Source organism: Pteronotus mesoamericanus, unplaced genomic scaffold (assembly GCF_021234165.1).
Source record: "Pteronotus mesoamericanus isolate MK-2021 breed Mesoamerican mustached bat unplaced genomic scaffold, CSHL_Meso_final contig_52, whole genome shotgun sequence".
NCBI classification, from domain to species: domain Eukaryota; kingdom Metazoa; phylum Chordata; class Mammalia; order Chiroptera; family Mormoopidae; genus Pteronotus; species Pteronotus mesoamericanus.
Genome location: NW_026555189.1, coordinates 1,681,260 through 1,706,686, shown reverse-complemented (window position 1 = coordinate 1,706,686; position 25,427 = coordinate 1,681,260).

Sequence of the window (25,427 nt, the reverse complement as noted above, 5' to 3'; positions counted from 1 at the left end):
TCAGAGGCTCAGGAAAGCTGGTCCTGTAGTTCCAGTCCAAACCCAATGGCCTGAAACCAGGAGAGCTGATGTCCAAAGGCAAGAGAAGATGGATGTTCCGGCTCAAGAAGAAAGAGTAAATTCACCCTTCCTCTGACTTTCTGCTCTCTTCAGGTCCTCAGTAGATTGGATGATGCCTTCTTGAATTGGTGAGGGAACATTTTCTTTACTCAATCTACAGATTCAAATGCTAATCTCTTCTGGAAACACAGCTATAAACACATCCAAAAATAGTGTTTTACTAGTATCCATTACTCCAGTCAAGTTGACACATAAATGTAACTATCACCGTTCTCAAGGAGTACAGAGGGTAGAGAGGGTGAGAGATAATGGATGGTATGGTGAACTCGTGGAGCACAGAGAGCAAGCACAGAAGCAGCCTGGGCTCCCCAGAGGAACTTGAAGGCTGGGTAACATGTAGTGTGAAAGTGAAAAGACAGGTGGTTGGTTTGAGAGGGAAGAGGAAGACACCGCAAGTTGAAGGAGCAAAAAGAAATGCTGCAAGAGAAGACAGGAATAGAGTAGAAAGCAGAGGTGAGATTATGGCTTCGCTGCTCCTTTTTCAGTCTTTCCATGATATGTGCTGTCTGCTACTTTTTTCTGTGCACTTAGCTCAACTCCAGGAAAAAGCTGGTGACTAATACATACCAGGTTCCTCCCGGTCAAATGAAGGAGACTAGCAATAAGCAAGGAGCAAACCTAACTTTGTTTTTGTAATGAAACATATGGACATTATTCAGTGGGAGAGCAAAGCTGGAGCTGGGGTCCTACCTTAGGGTAAAGGTGACCTTAGAGCTGAGACCCAAAGATTGAGAAAGAGCCAATTTGGAGAGCAGGGGGAAGAGGGACCCAGGAAGAGGGAACAGCAGATACTAGGACTTTGAGCAGGGAGGGACCCAGAAGGCTGTTTAAGGAACACAGAGAAATGTGCCTGTGCTGAGAGTGTGGTGGGCAAAGAGGAGGGGGCAGCAGGGGAAGGTCAGGCTGTGCATTTTGTTCCCATGAGGAGTTTAGCCAGGGTCATAGAGGAGGTGGAGTGATGTTGGAGGAGTCCAATCATATTTGCATTTTCAAAGTAATGATAACAATATTAATAGCATGGTAGATGGTATTAAAGGAATTACTGATAATTGTTTTGGGTGTGATAATGGCAAAGTAGTTAAACAAAAAGTCCTTATCAGGGGTTGATAAGAACTATTTGTGATTGAAATGATATAGATTTGCTTTAATAGAGTCTGGAAAAGTGGGGAAAGAGAAAAAAACAAGTTGGCAAAATAATAATTGTCAAAGCTGGGTAAAGGTCCGTAAGAGTTCATACAACTATTCTATCTGTTTTGGGTGTTTGAAAATTGTTTTAAGACTTGTGAAAAATAATTACTTGTAGTAAGTGTTCAATAAATGGGAAATTGGTAGCAAGAAAAGTTGCTTTTTATTGAGTGTCTACTGCACAGCACTTTTAATTCAATTTATTATATACATTAGCTCAGGGGTCTCCATGATTTTTAAATTGTATATCTTGCCAATAAAATTATTTTAAGCACATATTACCAAATAATTACATTTGATTATTTAAATGCTGCTTTTTTTGAGTGCCTTATAAAACATACACAAAATGAGAAATTCTAAAAGGATGAACTTAACTTGGAATAAATAATATTTAATGTCTTTTTAATCGTGGTGACTTTGTACTATCGTTAACTATTGTCTCCAGACACAAGTTACACACACAGAGAAATATTTGTCATTTGTGATAGTGGTTATAAATCCACATTTGAAACCAGTTTACGATAATTTCCTTTGGGTGGGTTGGGGCAGCGTTTGGTCAGCTCAGACTGTATTATTATTTTCTTTACCTTGTGGGGTGACCCATGAAGAACCCTAACAGAAGTGGAAGAAAGGTGAGCTCCACCATTTTCTGGTTGTTCACTTATACTTACCTTTTTAGTATTTTTAAAAATAGATTCTTATCAGGAATGTTTTTTATCTCACATGTTTATTTTGTGAGCTTGTCAGCTTAAAAACTGGTTATTATAATACCTAAACCATTTACTCGGGCACACATAAATTGAGACACAAGGTGATTTGCCAATAGGAAATGAATGAATTGTGGGGGTGTTACCAGTTACTCTGCATTGTAGATGAAAACAATGAGTTGACACGTAGATCTAAAATGGTGTCAAGCATCTCTACATACGTTGAATATGAGGGAGGCTTAATTTCCTTTTATTATTTTGAGGTGAATTAAACAAGTTAGAAATTAAAATTCTGATACTTTCTTCCTGCACTCCACCTTGGAGTGTACACACTCTACTTTGGAGCCCTCTGCATTTGTTGTTGAGTCCTCACCAGAATCCTATGAGGCAGGCATTATTATCCTCCATTTTGCATATGAGAGACCTGAGCTAGGCATGTTAAATTATTTGTCTGAGGGGCATATCTATTTATAGGCAGAACAGGATTGAAACTCAGGGATGCTAGACTCAACATTTCTTACTCCTTATTAGGGCTAGTGGCTAGTCCTTAAAACTGGCCACAGATTAGGCAGTGGTGTGGGCACCATAACCCTGGTATTATAGAGGACAAAGGGTCAACAAAGCAAAGTAACTTTCCTATGCTTAGGCTGATATGTCTGACTCTAAAGTCCATCTGTCTGTATGTGGATCCTGGTTCACCACCATGTACCTTGCGCTTAAAGGCTTTCTCCAAGTCTCAGTTTCCTCATCCTTAAAAGGGGCCAGTAGGAATGCCCAACTCATGGAGCTTTTGAAATATCTGCATTAGACAGTGGATGAAAGGTGAATATTACCTATAATTATTATTGTTCTATGTACTAGAGGTGACGGGATGAAATAGTCAGAATTACTCTTAAATGTCAATATGTAGGGTCTGGCGGAGGTAATGCCAGCTTGAGTGTAGTTGGTAGGGTAATAACATGGGTGTAATAACTTACAGTTTTCATTTGAACATTTCACCTAAAATGTCATATGGCGTGCCTGAGTGTGATATTGTTATGTTACAGAATTACATGCTTATGATTTTGTAATAAAAGAGCTTGTAATAAAAAAGGGACGTTATTTGTTCTGGACCCTGTATACTGGAATGACTGAATGAGTTGCCCCAGTGGTTCCTACAGATCCTCAAACACATGGCTGGCCTGTGGCCTGGTGTTTTAGCCGCAGTGATGCTGCCCAAGGCCTCCTGCTGGCTTGGGCAGGGGCAGGGCAATTTCCCTTGCCTTGTTTGAAACTCATCCAACCATATCTGCAGAGGCCGTAGTCCAACCTTTCTCCTCCTGTCACCAAGAATAAAAATTGGGCTCATTCATTTTTACTACTGAGTCAGGAAACCTGGAGAGAAAAAGGCCAGCATGGACATTGCTTTCAAATTTATGTGACAGGGACACAAATATGTCTTACATTCTGAGAGGAGAGACAGGCCTGGAATTTCTGCAAAGGTTTTCTAACTCAAAACATATTTTAACTCCATATTTGAGCTCTGCAGCAAAATGGCTATCTCTAGACACTGGAACATAGCTGTAAAAAAAAAAAATTGACCTACTCTTAAGTATGCTGCAGATTAAAAAGGGAGAAAGTTTTCAGGTGGCTCATGTGCAAGAAGGGTCATCTGTTCATAGTACCCAGAGTAACAGCAATGCCCAAAGTAGAGTATGAGAAAGCTATGATTTACTGAACATTCACAAGATGTCTTACACTGTGCCAAATGTTTTTATTATCTTACTGAAACCTTTAAGCAGTCTGAAGTAGTTACCAATGTCACTCAGAATCCGAAAAGAAAACAGATGATCAAGTTAGGATAATTTGAAGAGGGTTTATTTGAAAGGGACTGACTATTTACAAAGGTGTAGTAAGGTACAGAGGAACCTCAGGAAGAGAGTGTGGTACCCCGGGGCCAATCTCAGCAGACCTGTTACCTCCTTCAGGCCAAAGAGTTGAGCCCTGGGAGCAGTTACCTGATCCTGGGAGAAAAGCCTTCCCTGAGTAGGAGCAGGGGCCTAGCGGGGAGGGACACAGCCAGCCTAATAGACCCCTTGGAGTGGAAGCAAAGGGAATGAACAACCTAACCTCCCACTCCTCCCTCTCCTGATTCCTGCTAGGGTTCCACATTGGCCGACACCAACCAGCGGCCAGGGGGTCAGACAACCTGTTGGTATAGTTCAGGGTTTCTCAACCTCTGCATTATTGATACTTGAGGTTGTATAATTCTTTGTCATGAGGAATCCTGTGTACTGTAGCATGTTTAATAGCATCCATGGCCTCTACTTACTAGATGCCAACAGCAGCTTCCTCAGCTGTGATATCCATGAAATCTCCAGATTTCCAAATGTCTGTTGTGGGGGCAAAGTTATCTCTTTTGAGAACCACTGGGATAGTTCATATAGGTTAGCCTACTAAGCAGAGGGCAGAGTGCATTTACGTAGAGAGTTTATCTGGAGAAAATATCCAAGAGCAAATTTACATTAGCCTTATTTCACTGCCTAGGAAACTGAGGCTCAAACAAATTAATTAGCTTCCTGAAACACAGATTGTGAGTACAGAAGTCAGTCTGCAATCCTAGATCTGTTTGATCTCAGTGACAGAGCTTACAGTCACAAGTTGTATTTCATACCCACAAATGCGAAATGACCCAGACAAAGAGAATGGAGACCTGGAAATGGATTCCTGGAAGTTCTGGGAGAGTAGGAAAGCCAGCATCTTGGGGCACTTACATTCTGGATCCAGAGCGCATTATAGCCTGTACTGAAGACCTCTCAGCACGAGGAGGCCAAACAGCTAATAAGACACATAAGGTCTTTGGCACCTTGGAAACAGCTTTTTAAAACTACTGTTGCTCAGACAGAAGGAGCATTTCTTCTCAGGTTTTATCACTCTGAGGTGGACTGTAAAAGGCTGCTCAGTCACATCACCTTTTTATTTTTTAAAACCAAGGTAACCATTTTTAAGTGTATAGTTCAGTAGTGTTAAGGATATTCCAAAATGTGAGAACAATCCAAATGTCCATCATGAATGAATGGATGAACAAAATGCAGTATATACATGCAGTAAAATATTATTCAGCCTTAAAAAGAAAGGACATCCTGTCACAAGGACATCACACTAAGTGAAATACGGCAGTCACAAAACCACGAGAAATACTCTAAGGTTCCTGTCAACAACCAGGATGTGTTGACATGATGGACACTACCACCAGGGCTGGCCCATTAAAACTCCCCATCTGTGACCTTCTGTTCTCTCTCTCCTTTCAGCTTCTGCTTCATTGCAACAGATCAGAAGAAGAGTGCTCAAGTCCTAGGGGTTGACCGAACCACTAAATGGAAACAGCCCAGGTTCCTGGGTCACTTGTGCAAGGCTGCCTCCCAAATATCCAACTACCTTTTAGCTGAATAAGAAAAAAACCTTATAGTGGATTAGTCCGTCTTTGTTTCTGAATTTGTTGTTCTCCCTAATAACATCCTTTCCTTCTGGAACTTTTAGTTAATGGAAGGCACAGCTGAGACACACAAAAATGTAAAGTTGCAACTGTGATATGAAGTATAGGAAGAGCGACGTGGTACTAAGAAGAGTGTAGTGTGATGGGGTTCACCTTGGTCAGGGATATAAGAGGAAGCAACTCCAGAGTCCAAGGGTCACACCATAGTTGATTCCTCTCTAGTCTCACCCCCCTACCACCATCGTATTATGATCTAGGTGCCAGCATGCTCTTTCCTACTCTGCCTTTCCTCATGGTGTGCCTGCCATCTTCCCCCATTTCCATCCTTTTTTCTGCTGTCAAGATGAGATAAAATCTTAGTATTCAAGAAACCCAGCCCTGGCTGAAAAGTGGTATATCACAAATGCATTTTTTTATATTGAGGGATGTAAGTGTGAACTTATGATTTTAAAATAACGTAGTTCTGGTTTTGCTTATCAATGGCAGCAACTGACACTCTTTGCCAAGCACCAACCCCAGTGCCTAGATTTCATTTACTGATTGTACTAAAAAAACACAAGCTTTCTGATTCCATGACTTTGAGATGAAAGGAGATGGGGATTTGGAATGCCCTCCTGTTGCCATAAAGCAAGGTTGCTTCAAAATCACCAGGATGCACTGAGTGGACAAAGAAACCAGCTTGAAGAACTCCCATCAGACAAGAGGTGGCAATTCGAACATCAGTGATGGAAAAAATAATATAAGTAATTAGGAAAATTTATGTCTGTGAAGGGCTATGAGTTAAACATTTAATATACAGCATATAGAGTAGTTTTTATATGAAAGGTAAATAGGATATGTTCAATGCTTGAGTTGATTTTAATGAATGGGGAGAGTTGGTGTCTCATAATCTTTATAGTAATAGTAATAATAGCAAATGCTTACCTGGGCTACTGCATGACAGGCACCATGCTAAGTGCCATACGTCCAATAATAACTCACATTATACTCACAACAACCAAGTACGTTGTATTAGTCTCACTTTACAAATGAGGCAATGGAGGCCCAGAGAGATTAAATAACCTCCCAAGGTCACACAGCTGGTGTGCAAGAGGCCCTGAATTTAAATCCAGGCCATTTGACTGCAGACACACAAATATTTTGATATTCTTCAATCAAGTATTTGTATAAGAAATGGAAATATGTACTTGTTTCTATCAAAGCAATTAAGAAAGAATAAAAGAGACAAGTGTTCATAAGTCAAGTAATTCCAAAAATATCAAAGCAGATTTTGTTGAAAGTTTAGGCAGAACGGATCAGCACTGGTGGTTGTATATAACGGCCAAATGAAAGGGGGGCTCAACCAGTGTTCTAACATGATTAATTAGCCAGAAGTCCTCAAGAGGCATGCTCAGTACACAGACCCAGTTGCTTATCTCCGAGGAGATAAAACATCCAGAAATCTAGAGATTATAATAAAATAGAAATGGAAATTTGTGTATTTTTAACAATTCTGACAGACAAGATCAGTAAATTAAAATGACAGCATATGAAGCAAAGAGGTGTAATGCTGGCCAAAGAAGATGTTCAAAGTATACAGTTTGCAGAAAGGTCCCAAATTGTTAAAAAGAAAACCTATGAGAAAGGGTGGATCTACAAAGCTGTATCTTTCGATGTATTTAATGGGCTTTGCTCAGCCTTATGATCAGGCTCACATTATCTTAGGATCTTTAACTTCAGCTGGTCAGAGAGGTTACCCTTTTACTTTGAGTATGGTGTAACAACTGCAATCAGGAAAGTTGTCAAAATAGTACAGTGAAAACCCCAGAAGAAACAGAAGCTGCCTAGAAATAATCCTAGAAAGTTAGAAGTACAAGGACAAATATAATGAAGCAATGAATGAAATGCTTGGTGTTGCTGTTTTAGAATAAGTTTTAGTGCATTTGTAAGCATTATATATTTGTGTGTTTTGTCTGCTCTTGAGAATGAGATTTTCAAGACTCATACATAGTGTATATAGCAGCTGCTGCTAGTATTTCACCCATGTGCCCTCATAGCGCCCCCTTCCATGAATTCCAGCCCAACACCAGGCAGCCTGCATTGCATCTTTGCCAGTGGGCTGTCCACAGGCTCCAGAATCCACCTGCATATGTGCACAGTGTAGACACCTGGGGCAGACTGGAAGTGCCTTGCATTAACGACCTCCATCACCACTGTGAAACAGCCCCTGTCTGATGATTGAAAGGAATAGGAGTATAGATACCTCATTTCTCTTGCCCCTTGGTTTTACATCACCTCCTAGAGCTTTTTTTGCATGATTACATTTCATTCACTAACTGTGGTAGCTGGTTAATAACATACCTTTCTGGGCTGACTCTCCTTACCTGGACTGATTCTCAATCCCTACCCCCACCAATGTCCCTAGGGCTCCCAAATATATTATGCATAGTCAAACATGATCAGGGAATATTTCTGCAGAAAACTGAGAGACTACACTTGCAATTACAGTTTAATGTCTTTAAAGAAGGTTAGTCAAATTTGTAAGCAACATTTACATTATCAAACAAGTTGTTTGAAAATTTGCTCTATAATTTAATAGGTGTTAGCAAATAGAGCATTAAGCAAAGCACACATATTTGTAGTTGTTTGTAACAAGGCACAAAAGTCCCTCAGACACTAAAGGAAAGATCAACCTCTGATGCTAAAACTCCAAATCCACTTTCTAGAAACAGCTCAACTGTTAAAGTTTCATAGACTCCTCTAGGGTGAATTAGCTGTTTCATTCTCTCTGCTTACAGAGTGTTTGATTCATATTTCTGAAACAGTATATACCATGCTGTATTGTAATTGATCTTTTTACATAATATGTCTGCAAGATTATTCAGAGTTCCTCAAAGGCAAAAACTAAATCTCATTTTCCTTTGTCATCCCGATACCCTGATCTGGCCCCACTACATTGTTGGCTACAATATTTAGTTGTTGAAAAAACAAAGGAATACATAAATGAATGAATGCAGGAGTAAGTAAATAAAGGGGTATATTTCTTGTTTAATAGATTATATTGTGTATCCATAGGGATTGAGACTATTTTATTTATCATCAAAACCACTTCAGCACTATGCATAGGTCTTAGTAAACAATGGGAGCTTGTTGCTGAAAACTAAACAAGTGAATAATGGATGGACTAATGAATGAATGATTAAGTAAAGCATATGGCCAACCTCAGGTTATTTTTGAGTGATGACTGCCAAGCACAATTTTCTCTTTGTTGTGTTGGTAGAATGTAGCTAGTTTCATTGTTACTGATGTTTTGTTAATCAAAGAGCAATACACTTTTAGACATTGACTTATATTACATTAATTTGGGCTTATTGTTTTAGCATCTCTGCCTAATTTTAAATCTCGAGTTTGTCATCCATCATGCTGGATATTTCTCCTAGCTTTGTATCACTCATAAATGTAGTCAACCTATCCTTATATCATTGCAATAGAGACTCTTTGCCAGTTCAGTCCACAGCACCGTTAGACATATAGTCATCCAACCATCCAAGCAAGGGGTTGGCAAAATCCAGCCTGCAGCTTGTTTTTATAAATAAAGTCTTACTGAGACACAGCCAAACTTATTTGTTTATGTATTGTCTATGGCTATTTTCACACTACAATGGTGAAAATGAATAATTATGACATAGACTGTATGGCCTGCAACGATTAAAATATTTGCCATTTGGCTATTTACAGAAAAAGTTTGTTGATCTTTGGCCTGGGAGATAAATAGGACAGGTGAACTCATATTTCACCATATTATGCATGAGGTATAAATGGGGCCTTGTGCATTCCCTGTTGGAATCAACATACATTGTGCTTTGCCTACAGCTTTTCTCTATTGTCATCGTAACACTATCAAGGCAAGAAATGAAATTTCTAATGATCACCACATTAAGGAGTAAAATGTTGACAGAACATATATTTGATCACATATATTTGTTTTTGGAATTCTATTCCTGAGGTAGTGAGTCTGGGGCTAACATCCTTTGCTGGAAAAGGCTTGACCAAAATGAAGCATGAATCTCTTTGCCTGTCTTTTAGCTGCCTCTTTATACCATTTCCCCAAATGAAGCCTCTGTGATTCTAGATTAAACTAATAACTGGCATTATCTCTATTGGTCATATGTTTCTCATCTGCAAACTTTTTTCAGAGTTAAAATGAGGATCAAATGAGAAAATTAATGGCTATGAAAAGCACTATGATCACCTACATATATAGAGTGCTTTTGCCAGGCACCATGCTGTTTTTTGCCTGCATCATCTCGTTTAATCCTCATAAAAACCAGTGAATATTGTCTCCATTTTACAGGTGAGTCAGAGAGATTAAGGAATTTAATTCATTCAACAAGTATTTATTAAGCACTATAGTTTGCAGATACTATTCTAGGCATTTTGGATACATCTTTGGACAATATCAACAAACACCCTTGCTCTCGTGGATGTGATAGGTTGAGATGCACAATAAATAATACACTACACATAATAATAACAAACTGGTTTAGTATGATAAAAAAATGGTGAGTCCAATGGAAAAAAGAAAGGATAGAACAGGGGAAGGGTGATTGAAAGTACTGGATTGAGAAAGAGCATTGATGTGAATAGGGTGGCAGGGTAGCCTCATTGAGAAGGTTATGGTGTAAATCAAAACTTGAAGGAAACAAGAACATTAGCTCCGTAGACATCTTGGGTCTGCCTAAGGTCACTAGATTAGTTTACTAACAATCAAGATTTCAACTTGACTCCATCAGACTCCAGAACCCAAACTCACAACAGCCAAGATCAAGGAATGCTAGCTCTGTTCTCAGTGCTCCCAGGAAATGTGCTGTGCATCCTTGGTCTTCATTGTGTGACTGCTGCCTACTTTAATTCTGGGATTTACCCTTCCCCAAAGCTGTCCTCCAAGTCAGTGTGGATGTCACATCTCTGTCTGTGATCACATGCTCTTCATTTCTGGGCCTTTTACTACTCGATGCCTTCAGAGGGTCACAATGCCGCAATTGCTGACTTCACCCCTTTTCTTCCTTACTGGAGCAATTTGGGATTTTATCTTTACAGCCTTATTAGAATCTTCCATGCATTTTTAAGTCATGTAGCTATTTAGCATCTAAAACTCAATGCCTATGTTTTCTTTGCAAAAAGCAGAGAGCTATACCTTTATTTCCTTTGGAGTTGTTTGCTCTAGTAACCAGAGTCACTGCTGTCATTTACAGCCACAAAACGCTCATATAGCAAGTTTCAAAAGAATATATTTCCAAACTCTGGCCCATAGCCAAAAGGCTGTGGGTTCAATTCTGGTCCAAGCACATACCTGGGTTGCATCTGGGCACGTGCAGTAGGCGACTGATTGGTGCTTCTCTCTCACACCGATGGCTCTCTCTTTCTCTCTATCTAAAAGCAATGAAAAAATGTCCTCAGGTGAGAATAAAAAAAAATCTATTTCCAAGAATTCAGGGTTTGTACCTGCCAGTGCTGGTTTTTCTGTTTCCATATGATTAAAAACCTCAGGAAAACAGACTTTACTTTCCTGTAACCTTCTGCCACCTTATCATCACTAACTCATCTTTCTTCCTTAGCCCAGGGTAGGCCCTCAGTCTCAGGCCACCTCATGGTTTCATCAACACTGAAAGGATAAAACAGTCCCCCGGGTAGAAACTGACCAGACCCTCTGTCTGAGCCAGATTCCCAGCACATGTCTGGGCAGTACGAGTCTCCCTTAATTACTACTGCTTGTCTAGATGCCATTTTCTGAGTTCTGCAAGAGTTTGAAAATGGAACCCACCTCATAGGGTTGTTGTGAAGATCAAATGCAAAAAAGCATACACAAACATAGATAACGCAGTGCCTGGACTTTGACCAGGACTTCGTGTATCCGCTCCTATCATTGGGGGAGACACTTCATTTATGGTGAAGAGAGGAAAAACTGGGGCCAGACAGGCTTGCATTCCAGCCTCGCTCCAGCCCTTACCAGCCTCATGGCTCTGCGTGATGACTCACACACTCTCTGTGCATCAGTCCCCTGTGCTGGAAAGCTGGAACCGTAATACAGTTTCAGTATTAAATGAGATGAAAAACATAAAAATGCATAAAATAATGTGTATAAAAATGCTGAAATTATACTTGAGTAGTAAATCAGATTAAATGTATACAATGTATACAGTACTATGTATAAACATGCTTGAATAATAATATCAATTTAAGTGCTAAGTGAGACGAAAAGTCCAAAATAAAAATCTCAGAATAATATCAATTTGAGTAATAAATGATGTGTATAAAGTGAATATTAATCATATCAATAAAATATTAGATTAATAAGTATAAGGACTCAGTATAGAGTGACTAAAACACTGTGAGGCATGTAGTAGGCACTTGAAAAATGTTATAGACCCATGTTACTAATTTTGTTAATATTGGCATCATATTACCAAACACATCTTCCTTAGTGATAGGCTGCATTTCTCTCAAGGTCATTTTTTTTTTTTTTGCCATAAAACTATTCTCCTTGGTGGTATTGAGTGAGTGTTTAATAGTAACAATTCTGATCATACTTTATCATTCCTTAGGCATATATTTACCATTTCACAATGCCTTTTCTTCAATAATCTCATGAGCCCTCATTTGAAAGTGGCTCTGAACACAAATGGGCAGTCAAATTGGGATTTTACAGGTATTATCTGCATCAATATTTTCATACCAGAAGGTAAAATATGATCTTCTAAGAATTCCAGAGTTTTCAATTTGCTCCAAAGAAATAGGTCACATAGAAGGAGAAAAGGAGTGCGCATTACATATTAAAAAGCTACATAGGAAGACAGAGACTCTCTATATGGGAAGATAAGAACTAGTCATATAGAGTAAATTATTTGATTTATAATTAAATCAGAGAACAATTATGACACGTGACACCTGGGCGTACCTTGGGGGCTGTATGCAGCCAGCCAGGCGGGGGTAGTAAGTGGAGGTAATAATTGCTCATCATCCCTGGGTCATGACTGTGCACTGAGTACCTTTCACTGTCCCTCCAGCTCCATTCTGCTCCCTTTCTTGTTCAATGTCCCCAGTGACTCATCGGTATGGACTCCATCAGTACTGCTGCTCAGCCCTCTAGCTTCTGGTTAGGTCGGCCAATGCAGAGCCCTAGGAGGGAGGAAGGAGTGAAGGGCCTCATTTTGGTTGTGTCCCTTGACTAAAGGTCACATGTCCTCAGGCCCACCTTTCCCCAACAACTCTCTCCTGGTGGGCCAGGAGTTTTTGAAAGGGATGTCCTCGAGCTCTGTGAGGACAGACAGACCTGTATGTACTTTTCTCACCATTATACCATAACACCATGACTGGCCCCAAAGAAATACTAAATTAATATATTTCAATTAAATGAATGCATTGGTGATGCCTCACTAAATTGCATTCTAAGAAAAACCACTGTCTAAACCTGCCTTGTGTAGCAGCTGTAAAAAGAAGCCACACTCTTCTCTGAGCAGTGGTTCTTAGAAATAAAGGCTCTTAAAATTCCCATCCACAAGCTGTGACTGCATCATGTTAGTGTTTTCCACTAGATTGTGCTTGAGGTCCCAGATGTTTGAATCTTTTATTTTACAGCATTTGCTTTTCTGTAAGATTCCAATTAATTGAATTGGGAAAAGCTGTAAGCCCATGACAAAGAAACTCTCTCTTTGACAAAACCCACATGCTGTCAAGTCAAAGATTTCTCAGTCTCTTCGTTGAGAAAGTCCGTAAAGCTGAATAACCAGTTTGACTGATTTTCTATTTTCATTTGTTTGGCTGAGTAGCGAGAAATGTTAATGTCATACATATACAGGCTAGAGGAACCAGGAACGCCCTCTTAGGTGACATAACTTCCCAGAGCATCAAGGGCCAGGATGGGAATCAAGGGATGCTTGCACTTACATTCCAGGTTATTTTCCCCAGAATTTGGAAAGTCCTTTTTTTCTGTCATTCTCTCTCCTCAAAGCATCAATTAATTTTTTTCAGCAGCAATCACTCAATTCCACATTTCTTTGCACGTATATCTCCTTTCATCCCCTTATGTATCAAACTTTAGGGATACTTTATGCAGTAGTGCCTCCCCTTCCACCTGTGGCCTCCTCCAGTTCATCCCAGGTAAAAGTCTTTGCAGTTACATTGTGCCCGCACGTCAGGGATGATTGGGGCCCTGCAGAGCTCTCATGATGGGAATCTTCATAGCCCACCAGCCTGCAAATGATTAAACACAGTCTCTCATTTTTCCCTGTTTGCCAGCTGCCTTAGGTTTGGTTTCCTGGAGGTCAAGTCTGATCAGGGATTCATATTCATGTGATTGACTGAGGAACTACTCTTAAGAAAAAGCCCATAAATGGAGTAAAGGGCAGTAGGATGGGGAAGGGAAAAAAGCTGAGCAAGGGCACAGCCTTAGAGAAAGTCTAGCCTTGGCCTGATCATGGGGTCCCCTGGGGCACAAAATGCCCCAAGGTGTTGTCCTTCGAATTGAGGCAACAGGACTGGTGTTTTGTCTACCCTTATCAGAAAGTTATTGACTGGGGAATGGTGTGCCCTGGGGAATGGTGTAGCTTTCTGAACAAGGTGTGCTTAACATTAGATACTTCACTCTCACAGAGGTAGAGCATAATACCCTGCTCCTTAGGTGTGGGCTGCATACAGTGACTTCCTTCCAAAGACTACAGCAGAGGGGGAGAGGAGAGTAACTTTGCTGTGAAGAAACCTGACAAACATTAGCTCGGCCAGGCGATCAAGGCGAACAGCCATGATCATGTTGATACTATGTTCCCTGCATGTGGTGAGATGAAAATAAGTGAGAAGTAAAGAAGCACTTTACCTCTATGGTCTTCCTCCCTCAGATCTATAACCCCAGTGTAATTGTGAGGAAAAGCATCAGAAAAATCCCGATTGAGGGACATTCTACAAAACACCTGACAGCACTCCTCAAAACTGTTGAAGTCACCATAAACAAAGCCTGAGAAGTTGTCATGACTCATAGGAGCCTAAGGAGACATGAGGACTAAATGTAGTGTGGGAGACTGGATGGGATCCTGAAACAGGTGAAAGAAAAGAGGTGAAAACTAAGTGAATCTGAATAAAATATGGACTCTCACCAGGCCATGATATTTGAAAACTTTATTTATGTTTTTCTGCACCCTCCAGAGGCAGGGAGATAGCTTTAGACATCTGGATAAGTCCTGGACATCCCTGGACAGGAGACCTGAGATGTTCCTGCAGAGAAATTTCTGAATGGCTTACATGTCTGAAAGAAAGTGCATTATGTAAATTTCAAACAAGTGCACCTTTTTAGCAACGGATGCAGTGGGTCCTAGCTAATGGTGTTCAACTGGCCACTATTTTTTAAAGCTGGGTAAGAGCAGAAACTGGGGGACTTAGCAGTCATGACAATCAGGAAGTGCTTTAGCAAAAGGAAGTGCTGTCTGATAAGCTATAGCTATAAATGTCTATTTCCCACATTGCCCCCAATATCACAGGTATACATTTGTCCTGTTAAACAATTGCCAAGTGACAGCTCCAGGGACTTGAGGCTGCCAGAAGAATCATTGCTAATGCAGGTTTTACAGTCTCCACTTACATAACATAGTTGGATTTGGACTGTTTCTGAAGGAAAGAAGCAAGATGGTATTTAGTATGGGGAAGTTTTTATTTATGAGCAAACTGTAGGATGACAGAATGGAGATCACCATTCCTAACTATCTGCTATATGAACCTGAAGGGCAATTATTGTAAAAATTCTTCTCTCCACCAGGAAAAAGTGCAAAAATCAGTGCTGCTGTTAATGGATGTTATTGTCTTTGGTCCCTCACCTCTCCAAATCTTGCTTCTGCTGATTCTTTGTTGTTCTTATTTTACCAAAAAGTTTGACTATTCTTTTTGTTACTATTTATTAGTCAGCTTAGGCAACACAATGCTGCTATAACAATTAACTCTGAAATCTCAGAGGATTAGGCAATGAAGGCTTATTTCTCTCTTGTGAACTGCTTTTCACATCTTTCTAGTTATGTTGTTTGGAGCATGTGCCCCTTGAACCCCCCAAAGGGGAGAAGGATTTTGAGACACACGAAGTCTTAATTGCCTTAGCCTTAGAACCATGTGTCACTTCCACACAAAGCTCTTTGGCAAGATCTAGCCACAAGGTCTCAACCTAACTGCAAGGGAAGTAGGGGAATGTAGGGGAGCACATGGCTATTTGGTGAATATTTTCTGTCAGATGTTTCTTGATGTCTGAGGTCACATTTTTATTCTGAATCTTTTGTGTATGTATGCTTTTAAGATTTAATTTTTTAGAGCAGTTTTAGGTTTGTGGTAAAATTAAGAGGAATGTATAGAGACTTACCATATAACCTCTGCCCCCACCCATGCATAACCTCCCCCATAATCAATATCTCACACCAGAGTGGTGCATGGTTACAAGTGATGAACCTTGTACATATCATACATTGGCATGATACATTGATATGATACATTGACATATCATAATCACCCAAAGTCCATAGTTTACATTATGGTTCACTCTTATTGTTATAACCCATATTCTATGGATTTGGACAATTGTATAATGACATGTATCTCTGAATATGATATCATAACGAGAATTTTCACTACCCTAAAAATCCTCTGTGCTCAGCCTATTCATCCCTTTCCTAAGCGAACCCCTGGCAAGCACTGATCTTATTATCTGCATAGTTTTGCCTTTTCCAGAATGTCATGTAGTTGGAATCATGTAGTATGTAGCTTTTTCAGATTTGTTTCTTTCACTTAGCAAATATGCATGTAAGTGTCTTCCATGTGTTTTTATAACTATATGATTTTGAAAATGACAAGGAAGTATGAGATAGAGGCTGGTATAATAAGATGAATTTTTAATTTGTGTGGTTATTTAAATTTAACTGCAAATTAATTTAATTTAAAAATTCAGTTTTTCGGTTCTACTAGCTAACATTTCTAGTGTTCAAGTGTCACATCTGGCAAGTGATTATCATAGTGGATAACACAGAATGCAACAGTTCCATCATTATAGACTGTCCTAGATTATTCTAAAATGTCCCAGAATGTTCTTGAATATTCTAGGACAAGTGACTGATTAATGTACCCTGAGTCTAACAGGTTTCTAGGGGTTCACCCGGTCCTCTGACTTAGGCTTTCTTTGGGGAAAAAATAACCCAATGTACTGCAGTGACTTTGAAGCTGTGTTAGGCAGAGATCTATTTTGATTTTAGCTGAATTGCAGGCTTTCATGTAAGATTTGCTGAAACAATAGACTTCATGGCTAAAAAAAGTTTGAAAACCACTAGATTCATGGAAACAGGCTGAGATCACAGAGATGCCTGAGTTCAGATTCTTGTCTTTCCATTTATGTGCTATGAAATCTTGTATAAGTTGTCTGATCTTCAGAGCTGCATATTTCCCATCTCTAAAGGCTGAGATGATATCCAACACACAAAGTTGTTATGGAGGTGACAAGAGTCTGCATGCTAGTCAGCTATCACAGGATCTAGTTCTTTTAAGTAAGGGCTCAATAAATGATCAAGATCCAAATAGACATCATTGTAATCATACAACCTTCATTAATAATGTAGGAGAAAACTAACTGTGGGTGACAAGAAACTAGAGGAAACACGTAATTTAACAAAATCAAGATTCAGAAGGACCTTAAAAAGGTTGAAGTTATAGACTTAGTTTACAGGAGGAAATTTAGTAGGACGAAACATACCATTTCACCTTGGAATCCAAAAAGACAGGTATGTAAGAATAAAATTTTAGATAAAAATGTCTAATGGTAGCATGTGGAGGATAGTAATTTCACTGTTATTTAACCATATAGTAAGGCTATATTCAGAAATGTGCATGCCACATACCCAGTTGCCTTGGCAAAGACATGCATGGGTCAAGCTTTAAGTCTTGCCATTTTTGGAGAGACCAAGATGAACTAGAGGAGTTTGCTTCTTGCAGTAAATATTTTTGAACATTTCCCATGATCCTGGTACTCAGGCTGTAATAGCAAACACAATGAGATTGGACATTGATCTCTAAGAGCTCACAGTTTAGGGGAGGAGGCAGGTATTAAGTAGCCAGCCAAGAATGTACATGAAATTTAAACTGTGATATGTGCCAGGAAGGAGAGGTCCAGGGTGTTCAAATAACCTTTACTGGGAGAACTCATCTATCTAGGGAAACAGAAAGCTTCCTTGGGAACTAAAGATTGAGCTAAGACCTAGGAAAAATAAAGAGGACTTGGAGGAAAGGTGGGCGTATTCCAGGAAAAAGGATCACACTTGTAAAGCTGGGATGAGAGGGACTGAGAAACACTGAGAGCAGAGAGAAGGCTCTTGTTGACATAGAACAGATATTGGGATGTACAGTTCATGGAGAGACAGGGACCGGGCCATACAGAGTCATGTGGGCTGTGCTATAGATCTTTATTCTAGAAGCAATTGAAAGCCTTTGAAGGGTTTTAGATAAGGAAGTAGCCTGGTCATATTTGCCCTTTGAGAAGATTACTCCTGCTGTAATGTAGAGAATAGATTAGAAGTGGAGAAAAGTAGATTTCAACATTTCACTTTCAACAATTATTTTTCTGCTACCAGTAAATATGAGAACCTGCATCACTCGACTTCAAAAGCATAGAGCATGATCATTAAAAAGAAAAGTTTTGAAATAAAGTTTGATTTTGTTTTTTGTACTTTGCAATTTTTTATTGGAGCAGTTAAATAATTTTTATTTGGACATTTGCATTTCCTTTGTAGTTTGGCTTTTTGTGACTTGACATTTTAAAAATCTGGCTTAAGAAATTTTATTACAGATTTATAAGCACTGTTAATATATTAAGGCATTATCAATTTGTCATATTTTTGAAAACTGTATTGAAATACAATGAATATATACATTAACACATACAGATACACACTTTGCACACTTTGTAGGGGTTTTAAAGTAATTTTCTCTCTATTTTGTTACATTTAAAAGTTAAAAATACTTTAATTTTGTTGAGACAAATATGTTTTTTTCCTTGTTGAGTTTTTCATTGCTTTAATACTTGGATACTTTGAGCAAAATCAGCTAATTTTCTCTTTTTAAAAACTGAAAAAATGTCCTGTATATACATTTAACTCTTTATTTGATCTGGAACTTATTGAATGGACTAGGATTCACAGAAAAAATTAAAAATAATTTTGGGTGTTATGTACCCTTATCTAATTTCCAAATTTAGGAGGAATGTTACTAGTGTTTTATTATTAAATATGACAGTTGATTTTACCTAGTTTTTGTTTCACATTTTCCATTTAATTTTATTCCTAATACACAAAAATTTGTTTTGCTTTCAATTATGACTAGGTATTATATTTTTTGATTTATTTTTCAATGTACCTTTAAAATTGACCTATTGATACAATGTATTATATTGTAGATTCACCATTGTTAAACTACTCTTGCTCTGAAAGAGTAAACTAGGTTTGGTTGTAGTAACTTTTTCTTCCCTTGACTTATTTATGCAGTCATATAATTAATACCCATGAAATACCTTCTAAATGCCAGCACTCCTTTAGGGGGTAAGAGCTCAGCAGTGGGCAAGTAAAGATCCTGTACCCATGGGGTTTCCAGTCAGCGAGACAACAAATATATATACAAATAAATATGAAGAAAAGCATAACACAGTGAGTATATAGTTCGTGCAGCTGAGGCTGTAGTTTAGATTGTCAGGGAAGGCATCTTCAATGAATGATCCAAGTGATGACAGAGAGAGAACCCTGGAGAAATGATCCCGGCTTCCTGGGCCACCCAGGAGTTTCTCAGCTCTCAAGGGTGCCTACTTGATATAATTTCCACATTGTCTCTGCTGCTCTTCACTGTCTTCAATGAGAGCCTAGGTTTTGCTATTGAGTGTCAGGGAGCTTGGTATATTCCTCAGTCTTTATATCTGCTCTTCTCTCTGTCCTGGCCTGGCTCTGCAAAAATCAATGCTTTACCCATTTCTTAAAGAACATAATTTCTGGAGACATGTTCTTCTTTTTCTCTATACCCTTTACCCCTTTAAGTTTGTTCATTTTATCGTCCACTCATTTAGTCATTCTCTTACTCATTTGCTCAACCCATTATTTTGTTATGGGCCTCTTTGGTCTGGGTATGGTTTTGTGGCAAATCTATTAGTACTTCCTTAGAGGGTAAGGTGTGTCTTGTCAACAGACTGGGCAGATTTCCCTTAGGCCCCCTTAGGGCCCTCTTGGGTATTGATGTTTCTGTGTCTGACTACTCAGTGCTATACATAAGCACAAGCTCATACTTCATGCTCAGCAAGCGGTAAATTTTTAGTGCAGGCCTACTGGAGCGAGGGCAGACATTTCTAACTTTTCTAACCCCAACTTGTTTTCCCAGATACTGTTTGCCCTTCTTCATTGTATAACATGGGCATGGGAGACCACACTGCTAGCAACAGGGTTTTTCTTTAGATGGCCAAGCACCCCAGAATCAAAGCTAATTCTTGCCACAGCACATGCCAATGTTACTGTCTTAGAGTGAATGGAGATAAAGAGAAGCCATTAGTGGGGCCCTCCTATGACCCTAGTTCTGGGTATCTCAGAAGGATGTTCCTGGGGATTGCCTTCCATTTCTTTCCTGAGCACTGTACAAATAAGGGCACTAAGTGAAATTTAGCAGAATAAAGGGTTTCCTAATTTCTTTGGGGGCATTTCTGCTGTTATGGATTAAAGGATAGGACATATGCTATGTATTCCAAAAACGTGCTTTTCCATCAACCCCTATCATCAATGCAATTAGAGAAAATTCCCCTTGGATTTTCATCTTTTTTTTCCCCCCTGCAAGGGCCAGCTGCTGTCTGTTGTTTGTGTCTTCAAGCATATTTTAAAAGGCGAAAGATTTATACGATCTGAAGAGAAACCAGAGTATATAAGCATATTTTAATAAAAATTTGGAAAGTGGTAGACAGAGCAAGCACAGGTGTTCTATCTCTGTGTTCACCCAGAAGTGTCCCCAAGAAAGGTTTTCTAATAGAATTCTGAAGATGGAATGTGCTGTCTTTGTGAGAATGTGTTTCCAGTCTATGGAGATGTTCAGACATGAGCTGGGTCATCACTTGGCTGTGATGCTGAAGCGGTGATTCTAAATGTCTTGAGTCAGGAAAATAAGCAGGTTTTACCTTGTGGACTCAGTCTGACGGATAGTTTCCTGGACATCTGGGCTCAATGGGAAAAGTGTCATGATCCATGATCCATTAACAAGGTCTCTCCTAGTAATGGAGAGTGGAGAGGGTAAGAGGCACACACCTCATGTGTTTGTCCCTGGTAAAGATATTGAACTAGAACATCTGTAATGAACTTCAAACACTGAAAATTCCAAGAGGAACAACCTCTGTATCCCTATCACATTAGTTTATAGGAACATGATGTTAGCCAGAGCAGTGCTTCTGGAAGGATCCAGAAATTAAGTCTCATAGGAGTTCCCAAGTGGACTATTTTAGAGATGATAAGATATATTCACATTGGTGTTATCTCTAGAAAGTCAGTCACCTATGGAGTGTGCTGATTTTCTTGATTCCATTTGCTTGTCATCGAATCATTGGTTTATATTAGTTGATTAATGTACGTATTCACCACTTGAACACTTACTTTGTGCCATGCTCTGTGCTTGACCTTCTAGATAGAAATGGATCAAAGGACTAACAATTCCTAACTTTATGACTTCTTGAGAAATTGGGTTACCTTGAGGGTTGGTGTTGAGTTTTAAATCCTTGGGCTGCATGAAGATTTTCAGGATTTAACATAGAGCAGAGCCATCTGTTTTTTAACACAGGATTTTTGTTGGAACAAGGTCAGGAGCTGGCTGGTAGAGGAAGAGACACTACAGCAGGGTTTAGGCACCTTTATTTTTCACAACTTCTGAGATAGAGATCCAGCAACACTGAATTCACAACATCTTCAGTTCCTGTTGGTGGTTAAGAAATTGGTGTTTTCGGCTTACATTATGGAAGATATGTGCCCTGCGGTGTAGCATGGTGGTTACAAGTATGGGCTTTGGCCTTTGAAGTTGACTCATATCCCAGCCCTGTCACTTACTAAATGATAAGTTGGAGCAAGTCACTTGATTTCTCTGAGCCTCAGTTTTCTCATCTGTAAAATGGAGATGGCAACAGGACATACCCACACAGAGTTGAAGATTAAATAAGATAGGGCATGTAAAGCATTTAGCACCATGAAGCTGGACTGTACTAATCACTCTATTTAACATAGATGTGTGTATGTGTTTCTACTTAGATCCTAACACCCTGAAGTTCCATGCAGGAGTCAGTTTCATTCTATAGCCACCCTGTACTTTAAAATCTTGTTAATCTGTGAGTTTGAGAATAGGAAGCAATAAAGGTGATAACTATAATCCTACAACCTACTCCTGCTCAAGTGCCAAACTTAAATTTATTCTAAACCTGCTGTTTATAATAAGTGTGCTGCTCACTTCCAAATGTATTGATAGTGCCCTCTACTGCCCAAAGCACGGCAGCTTACTGGAGTTCCTGGGGCAGCCTGGTGAGATATGGGTCTGAGCATCTGGCTCTTTTGTCTCTCCCTTTCATCCTCAGACACATTTTTCTTCCAGTTCACAGCTCCATTTATCGCCTGCATTTCCAGCTAAGTTCTGAGTCATCAATTTCAACCTTTAATTCAAGTTTGTGCCTGGACCTGAACCAAACCATAGATAGATACCCATAAAGGTTGTGCAGATGAGAGTATACACTTCTCTCGCTTTTGATCGGCAGCAGGCCAAGATTGGTTCGAGGGTGGCGGAAGCCAAGTCTACTTGCTTTTGTTAAACGTTGAACTTGAGTCATGCACAGACCTGGTTGAGAGATTCTCTAAATCTGAACTGGGTGCAATGTGTTAATCCACTGAGTTCACTTTAGTCCCCCTTTCACAGCAAGGCAGGTACAGTCATAACTTCCACAGGATGGTGCTCTAAATCTGCTCACTTTGTCTTTTGTGGTGGTACGGGGGCATGGAGAAACTATGATAAAAGTAAGAATAAAGGCTTCTAACAAATTTCAGCTCCACTTGAACTCCACCTCATTTAAACCTTTTAGTGTAATTATAACTCCTCTCAGAGGAAAGAAATGTGGAGACATTGGTGATGAAATGATCAGTACCCAGAAAATCCTTGTACCTCATGCCCAGTAGAGTGCAGGCTAGACACAGGGAGATTTTGGAGAAATGTGAGGCGGTAATTGCCTTCTGCAATGCAGTGTGTGTTTTGAGTAGTGAGGCAACAGTTTTAGATGGGTTTGCCCTGCACCAGTCACACGCACTCTGTACTCCCATTGTGGCCAGTGTGAGAATGGCACATCCTGAGCCCCCTGGGCGAAAAGTCTCACCTCTACCACAATCAGAATCAGAGATCTTGGCGTCCCCAAGTCACATATCCCAAACACCAAAGCTAACCATCCATATCAAAGATAAATGCAAAATCCACAATAACGTATATAATTCTTACTCCCAAATGTTCCATTTGCTTCCACACAGCTATACAACATACTATATCACAGCAGCTACGAATACAAGCTTTGGAATCAGACTGATCTCGGTTTGAATTCCAGCCCATTCCCCTTACTAGCTCGGCTATTTTGGATAACTTGCCTCTTGATCTTCTTATCCAGCCAAGGAGGCGAAAAAGGAGGAAGAGAGAGGAGGGAGGATGGGGAGGGAGTCATGTTATCATTCAAGAATACTTATGCCTATCCAACAGAGTTATTTTGAGAACTGAAGTTGGTATTGCACACAGGCGCTTTGTAGAATGACCAACACAATTCATGTTAGCTGCTATTTCACTGATGGTGTCATGATGGAAAGAGGCTGGTTCACCCATTTTGGAAAAGGAAGCAAGGATGAGCTCAAGAGAATGGCAGAGTGGAGTTACTCCTCCCTATTACTGCCTCTCAGTTTGTTGATTTGTATATTTCTTGTTAGTCTTCAAGGGTTTCCAGATCTCATGTTCTTGGGCAAGTATCAGATCTGTGGTTCCCAGACAGAGATTTTATAGATCTACATAATATCTGCATTGCAGAATAATTTTAAGGACTAAATACAATACTATGTGTGAGCACTTACATATGTATAACTCTAGGGAACTTAAATAGGACCGTCAACTTATCATGCCAAGTAAGGAAATGCACACTGCCATTTCAGAGGAAATTAAAACTATATACAGTTTTGTGAATCTTTCATTTCTCTTTAACTTAGAGGGTAAGCTCCAGTGTGTGGGATGTATACTTATGGGACTCCAGTATCCCCAGTTCTGGTGTGGTATAAGTTAGAATTTTAACCTGAGAGATACAGTCTATACCATCTGAGGCAACACCTCTAATCAGTATTGGTCACAGTGGTTATACAGTTTGGCTGGAATGACAAAGAAGATCCCCTATGCTGAATAAGTTTACATCTATGTCAAAACTTAAAATGTCCATTTGTGGAGAACAGGTGAAAATTTGATCTCCAACCAGCTCTTGGGAATTGTTGGTATAGAGGGCAGGAAGCACTCGCCTTTCAGAACAATTTGGAGCTCCCCCAAGTTGTTCCTTCTCCAGGAAGGCAGAACATGAGGATGAAGGGAGGCCGTCAGTGCTGCTCTTCTAAAGGTCACCCCTGAAACATGATGAAATCCTAATGTTCACACATCGGTTTAAGTCCTCCTAGAAAAGGAGCAACGCATGTTTGCTTATGGCTTTTTGTAAATAGAAATGCAGTGATCTATGGCTTTAAATGCTTTTTGGTTTCTGTGACAATGTCTGTTAATCCAGCTAATAAAGTTATTTACAGAAAATGGAGCATGTAATAGTTCTTCATGTATAATTAAGAACTGTTTCACCCAAAACCTTAGTTATCTGAATTGTTCTAAGATTATTTGTGAAAACTGAAATTCAATAACTAAAGAGAAGTAAGAACTAAAAATAATAAATGAATGAATGAAGGTCACCTCAGGCAGACATGCTTTCCAAAATGGCTCCAGGATCAGGGAGCATTAGGGGTGGGATAGAGATACATGGATTCTAGCCAAGCAATTCAAAGTGATTGGAGGAGATTACTGAGGCTTATGTGTGCTTAACTGTGGTGAATAACCAAGGTAGTGTACTGTCCCTAGAGACCAGCACCACTTAGTCATCCTGCTCCCTGAGTATGTCTCAGACTTGCCAAAGTTTGGTCTTAAGGACACCAACTTAAGGAAAAAGGTTACCTCTGGGGATGAAGGGAGGTGAGACACTCAGCTGTATTTATTTCTTAACAGAATAAGAGTGGTCCCCTCCTCAAGGAGGCATGTGCACATTAGTATGACAATAGTTGGTTATAAAGATGGGGGACAGCCAACCAGACTAAAGAGATGGGTCTCCAGTCACCCTTACAGTATGATAATCATTCCACATGGAGACCTAGAAGAAATAAAACTAGGCCCTTGAACAACTATCTAATTGCTTGTAGGACAAAATCATCAGAGCTTTAGAGCTAAAGAGACATCTTTTGAATCCTGGCTGTACTACCTATGAGCTATGTGGCCTGGGGCAGATGAATTACCCTTGCTGATCTATCCCATAGTCTTTGTCTGTCACTGCCCTGTTCAGTACCGTAGCCACCAGTCAGATGTAGCCCTTGAACCCCTGAAAAGTGGCTGGTGTGACCCAAGATGTGCTGCAAGTGTAAAGTCCCCATTGGATGACAAATACTTAGTATTAAAACAAGAACATAAACTGTTTCATTAATGATTTTTTTATTGATTACATGTTGACATGTTAAAGTGATAATATTATGGATGTATTGGTTTAGATAAAATTTATTGTTAAATTTCACCTGTTTCTTTTTGTGTTTTTTTTCCTCCCAACACTTTATTTTTTTAATTTTTAATTTTTTTCAATT